We start from the raw sequence: 7,265 nt of genomic DNA, 5'->3' as shown, positions 1-7,265 counted from the left end.
AATATTTCAGCAATGTCCTGGCAGAATAGAATTTTTTTTTAAGTTACACCAAACAGACTTAAGTTAAATCAATGTTTTCCTTAAAAAGCTATGTAATGTAAATCCTGCCCTTGAGAAGTTATTTGCTCAGTTTAGGGAAAAGTCAAAAGAGAAAGATTACAAAAAATGTAGCTTCTAATCTCCAGGGAAAAATTCTTGTCATGCACCTTCAAACTTCACTTTTTTTCCCTCTAGCAAAACTTTGCCTCATGTGTCCCTCCCTCTGCTTTGCTCTCAATGTCCAACACAGCAAGAAACATAGACCAGAAAACTGTTTTCTGAAACTCTTCCTTTGCTAACTCAGTTGTAGTCCTAAGGAAATAAAAACAGACCACAGCAATATCATTTCCAGCCTGGAGATATTTCATTTTTATTCAAGTAGTTTAAGCTCCATAAAATATATGAAGTTATATTTGCCAACTTCAAAGAATATGGCAAATGTGTCTTTTCACAGTATCATTTAATATCCAACAACTTGCTCCTAAACAATTTTCCTATCTAAATGTATTCTTTTTATTGTGGAGTTTCTAACCATTTGGGTGGGTTATTTTTTTTTAATCTTTCTGTCACTATGTAATCTTAAACTCATTCTTTAAAGTATGGAATTGCTACTTTTTTTGTTGCTGAAAAATAGGAAATAATTCTTTGAAACACATAATTCTCAAGAGCCATATATTTGCTTCAGTGCCCAGGAGCAAGATGCTTTTGAGAAGTAATACACTTAGTAACAGCACTTTCCAGAGCAATATGGGAGATGGCATTTGGAGCACAGTTACATGGCTGCCTATAGCTCTTAATTATGTTCACACTCGTGATTTTAAACTGTCCTTAAATGATTTCTGCCTCTAATTGTGCCTCTCTCACCATCTTTGATCAGACAAATGCTTTCAATTTGTTAGTTGGCATATACTTACTGTGCATTTAAAACTATTCTTAGACTCTGTTTAATTCCTTTTGATTGTCCCAGGGTCAAGCACATATCTGCATTCTGGTGAACCCATAGCAAATTCTTGTGGGAAATATAAAGGACTTGAAATTCCATTCTTTCCTAATTCTAGATTTGGATAGTTGATCCATCTAAGTAGAACTCAAAAAATACAAAATGAGAGTATAACAATCTCGGGAACAATTCTCACAATTTTCTCCAATGGCTATAATAATGCAGTGCCATAGGGTTGGCATACCCAAATACCCATATGTTGCCATAGTTAAATAAATCTTAAAAAAGATAACACTATTATTTTATAGTCGGGGGAGGGGAAAAGGCAGAGACAGAGATTAATCTTACATCCACTGCTTCACTCCCCAGATGGCTACTATATGGTCAGGACTGGGCCAGTCCAAAACCAGGAATAGAAGCTTCATTCTGATCTCCCACATGGGTGGTGGAAACCCCAAAACCTTGGGCCATGTTTTGCTGCTTTCACAGGTCATTACCAGAGAGCTGGCTCAGGAGTAGAGTAGCTGGAACACGAATTGGTGCCCATATGGGATTCCAGCATTTCAGGCTTCACCCCCTATACCACAATGCCAGCCCTGACAGCATCATCTAATGTTGGGACTGAGTGGATCTAGTCAGCATTAAGTAGTCCAGGAATTTCTGGGATGTAGAGTGGAGAAGTTAGACTCAAATAAGACTCTCCAGCTGAAAATAACCCCATCTCAGGCATTATGTTATCCCCACTGTATTTGACATATAAAATCCAGGCATCAGGCCACATATAAGAAGGTGCTTCTTCCAATGCTTATTTCAAATCAAGTGTGCCACTGCCATTATATTTTTGGTAAATTCATGAATTTGTTTTTATTTTTGAGATAACATTTTTATTTACATTATTAGTCAAAGACTTGGTGCTCTACTAAATAGTTCAACCAGTAAGAAGGCCACAATTCAGCTGGAATATAGGCAAGTGCTATAAACAATAATTAAATGAAAAGATATCAGTTTCACTCACATATAGTACATTTTAAAATAATCATGGGGCTGGGATGGGGGTGGGGGTGGGAATTGGCACTGTGGCATAGCAGGTAGAGCCACTGCCTGCAATGCCGGCAACCCATATGGGCACCGGTTCATATACCAGCTGCTCCACTTCCAATCCAGCTTCCTGACAATGGCCCGGTAAAGCACTAGAAGATGGCCCAAGTCCTTGGGCACCAGCACCCAAGTGGGAGACCCTGAAGAAGCTCCTGGCTTTAGATTGGTGCAGTTTTGGCGGTTGCAGCCAATTGGGGAGTGATGGAAGACCTCTCTCTCTCTGATTCTACCTCTCTTCGTAACTCTGTCTTTCAAATAAATCTCAAAAAATGATACTAGTCATAGATCATTAAAGTTAACCTTATTAAACCTTACCCTTTTCCTCCAAAGCCCTTTTCTTTGTGTTCCCCTGTACTAGAAAGAACCACCTTCACTGATAATTTTGTCAACAGTTGTAGCCTAAGTTTTCTTGTTTTTGCAATTCATTTCCTTTAACTTATGGAGCCATTAGCTTAAATCCAGTCTTTAATTAGCACATATTGAGTACCCACCACATTCGAGAATCCATAATGCACCTGCATCTCAGCAAAGCTCCAACAGCACTGCTGTGGATTATTATTCCTCGGCTTGCCCCATTTACCCAACTTGTGTTCATCCTTCAGACCTCAGGTCAATCATTATGTTCTCAGGATGCCTCCTGTGATGACCTCTTGTCACCACCCACTCCAGTACTAAACTCAGTCTGCTTAATATGTGCTTCCTCAAGTTTCTATATCAACTTCTACCAGAGAACCATGGCACCATGCCGAATTAGGTTGAACCACAAGAAACCTGTTTTCTAGGTCAAAACCTAAGCACACTTGGGAAATGTTAATACCCTGGTTACTGTTTTATTCTCAAACCTAATGCAGTAGCTGGCATGATGCTACTGCTAAGATGCTAGAGAATAATGTAGGCTTCCCAATGATAAGTTTAGCAAGGGTCATAGCTATTCAAGTGCCCAGAGTTCTAAATAAAAGACTAGATGCCCGTCTTGAAGCAGGTCTCCAGTTATGGGCCACAAGACTCTGCCATTGCCCTATCAATCATCTTTATTAAGGTATTGGATAAAGACATGTCTGCAAGCACCTCACATTTACAGGTGACATAAAGCTAGAAAATACAGTGGTTATGTTGCACATTGGAGTTAAAATTGATTTACACAATATCTTGACTGATGAAAGTTACAAGGGAATTGAAACGAACAGGTGCACTTTCAGAGGGATGAAAGGGTTGTCCAAGGCAGTAGAGGTTTTTCAGTTGGTTACAACAATTAATTTTTATAGTTGCCATAGTTTCAAAAGAAGAAGGTTCGGAAAAGTAGAGAATCCACTACTGTGAAGGGAAGAAAGGCAACAAGAAAGGGAACTGGAATAGGATTCCAAGCCTGATAGCAGTCGGTCAGGCAGATGAGGCCAAAGAATGTGCAGTTAAATAGGATACAAGGAAATCCTGGTTCAATATCTCAACTTGGGATCATTACTTGTGGTCACCACTCTGCAAAGTGATTCCTGGGAGAGTTGTGGTATCTAAGGACTGAGGGCAATGGAGATAAATGAAGACACTTAGGGTTAAAAATGAATTGCATAAGTGCCAAGAAGGGGTGGCTTAGATTGACAGGATTTTTAAATTATTTTTAGTTTGATTCATGAAACATTTCAAGTATCAACTGACCACAGACATAACTTGAGCCAGTAGGATTCTGAGACAGAAGAAATCTAAACCGTGGAGCAATTAGGCAGAGAGGGAAGAAACGCAATGCCCAGACCAAGAGAAACAGACCCGCCTGTGTACTTAGCTGTCCTCCAGAGGGGACTTTGATACAGGCACAATGAAGCATATTCAGAGGGCAGTGGTCAGAAAACTGAGGGCATCAGGATCTGCAACTCATTAGCGATGCTTGAAGGAGCTTAGGCTATTTGACCTGTATGAGACAACATTCTGGAAAGCTGTGACAGCAGCCTCACTGTGATTGAAGGGCTGTCATGAGCACAAATGGAATTGACTTATTTTGTGACTCCAGAGAGCCGCTCAAGATCAGTGAGTAAAGTCACAAAGAAGCAGCAGATTTGAGCTCAGAGTGCAGAACTTTGAGGGCTGCCCAGCAAGGCATTTGGAGAAGCTATGCCTTGCCCATGGAAGGCTCAATAAGACCTCTGAGGATACTTCCTGGGGGCTGATATTGGAGTCCTGTATCTAGGGAGAAAGTTGGGATAAACAACCTGAGAGTTCCTTACAATCCTAAAGGTTCCCTGATTCTACCTACAATGTATGCTGACTGATCTCAGATGAGCCTCTCAGCCCCCACTTTATACAATGACAAAACTAAGATGCTTTGAGATCAACTGAAAGGCCACGGAGTAGGTTAGCTGCAGAGATGGGACAGAAACCTAAATTACCTCAAGCCACTTCAGTTTTGTTCCTTCTCTACCTTGGTGCCTCTTATTAGGACTCTGATCAATGACCCAGCTGATCTTTTTAAATGGTTGAGCCACTTTGAAAATAGCCCTATTTGGATACAAATTCATTTAAACACATTTCTCAGATGAATGATTAAGAAAATGGCTTTCTTGTATCAGCAATCCTCAGACTATCCTTTTTCATATTCTTTTAGTTCCCAACAAGTATTTATGCACTATGTACTGAGGTAGTCCTGGAAATGAAAAATAAGATACCATTTCCTTCCAAGGGGCTCCAAGTCTCAAGGTGTAGGAGAGGAAAAAGGAAAATCTGTTACAATGCAATGAATGAATGTTCAGTAGAGACAATTGTCTGTAATGGTACAAAAGATAAAGGAAAGGAACTTCTAAATCTCTGCAGGAAAAAAGATTTCACAGAAGAGGTGATGTTGGATCTGCAATGTGAGGTATGTAAAAGAAAACAGGTCAGAGAAAACGGAGTATTCCCTGATCTAGAGGCATGAAACCATATCTGGGAACTGAGGAACTCACTGTGGATGAATTGTCAAGTGTTTCAGTGGAGAGTGAGACCACAACTGAGAATTCTGCCTAGGAATTTGGAATTGACCACACAAGTCAATGCCTACTCTGAGCCCCTGGTAATATGGTCGGAGTGGAACTCACTCCTAGTTCCAGAGGTGGATCCCTACTGCACCAGCAGACTGCATTCCACTAGCCAAGAGACTTGAGATGGTTAAAATACCCAATCAGAGCTACCAGATACCATGACACTTCCTGTAGTTTCTGAAGAGACCCCCAACCTTCCCATGAGTTTGAGGCTCGATGTAGAGGGACGTGGACTCAGGAAATCCCACAGCCATCCCCTGCTTGTGAAGGAAGACCTTCTCTGAGTATGGAACGAACACTGCAGAAACCAAAGCTGTTAACAGAGGAAAACCATTGCAAAGAGCATAGCTTGAGCCAGACCCACCACTGCCATTTCCTTTATGTTAACCATAGGCTCTCCTTTGCTTTAGGTAGTTTCATTTAGACTTTCTGTACCTTGCAACCCAAGTATCCTGCCTGGTAGATGTGACTTCAGAGTAAAAAATTTATGAGATAATTTCATCATTCACCCCAACTGCCTATGAGAAAAGTTGTATTGTGGTTAATTTTTTTCCCATAAAAAAATCATTTGGATGACATCTTTATAGTTCTGCTTTGTGAAGTTATGGTTTTCAGACTCCTTGCTCTTGCTACACCATAAGAATTCTTGTTGGCAAATAGTGGATATTTGTAAGCTTGGCTTCATGTGTTCATGAACTGTGGGTTTCTAGCAAGAGAAGGCCAATCTTTGCTTTCCTTTGGATCTTCCCCAGCCCCTAGCATAGGGCCTGGCATGTAGCAGATGCTCAATAAATATTAGATGAAGTGATTTGCATTCACTCTGTCAATTCAAGTGAGAGATTGCACAAAATTAAATTTTAAGTTGTTTGGCTATTCTGTTCTTAAAAATCAATAGAAATAAATATAAGAGTAGGGAAAACATTTCCTTCTGAATCACTGACAGATTTTATATGACTGATAATTTCAAGTTGAATAGAAGTAACAGTGTATTTTGGAGGAGAAAGGTAATTTGTGTCTAAATGGTATTTTTAAGATCTAGGCAATGTTAAAGAAAACCTTTTAGTTTTGTATTCATAGAAATCATGCTTTGTCATGAGTGAAATATAAACCTGAACACAGAGAAACTCAAGAGCTATCATTGTGCTTTCTCATAAACAATAATTCACTTACATGATTTATAAGACCAAGCAAAGGGCAACTATTGAATTAACCTAAGTTACCTCCTTTCACTTCATAACCATTTCAGTTACTCATGGGGCAAATTGTGTGGATTAACTATCCTGCCTTTCCATAGCCCTCGTGTGAAATATAGCTCCCTCACAATCTACATATACTTGGTGCCCAAAGCTTATTTAACTAGAATAAACAAACTTTCTTTTATGTTTACCATATATCAAGCCCCTTGAAGATGTTCTAACTTTTCATCCCCCCTAACCTTATAAAAACTAATTTAGACACTTATTTGTCCATTTATTCATCATTCAGAATATTGATGCCCTACTGTGCAATAGGCATATAAGTCCTGAACATATAGTGGCAAACTAAACAGAACTATGGGGCTTGCCAAAGAGAAAATATGGAAAGCAGCAATGTACCTACAGAGAATATTGTGGGTAAGAGCAGAAATTGGATTGGTAAAGCATTTATATAAAGATTCTCTCAGGAACTGACACTTTAAGCTATACTGCAGAATGAAACAAAACTAGACTGAAAAGGATATAGAGAAAGATGATCCAGGCAAACAGAGAGGCCCTGAGGCCTCCATGGGCTTGGTGTGCCAGAATGACTGAAATGAGATTGGTGTAGCCATTAGGAAGGAATATTACATACTTCCATTTACAAATGAGGTAATTGAAGAACAGATGCTAAATAAATTACCTAATGTCCCACAGCCAGCATGCTGTGGATCCAGGATTTAAATTTAGACTTTTTGACTCAATAGTTCATTCTTCCCAGAAGTTTTGTAGATCTTAAAGGGACAAGTCAAGAGCATAGATCCTCAGTGTCCTAACCAAGATTTGAATCAGATTCATTCACACTACATGTCATCGCTTTGCCTCTTATCCAGCTGCTGTGGCCCAGCCACCAGTGGGCCTGCTACTTTCTACTGGGCTTCATCACAGAACTAGTCATCACCAAAACATTTGCCTCCGATGGCACTTATGTTGACAATCAACGCAGTG

The sequence above is a fragment of the Lepus europaeus genome, chromosome 13 (genome assembly GCF_033115175.1).
Source record: "Lepus europaeus isolate LE1 chromosome 13, mLepTim1.pri, whole genome shotgun sequence".
Classification (NCBI taxonomy): Eukaryota; Metazoa; Chordata; class Mammalia; order Lagomorpha; family Leporidae; genus Lepus; species Lepus europaeus.
This window is presented reverse-complemented; position numbering follows the sequence as displayed.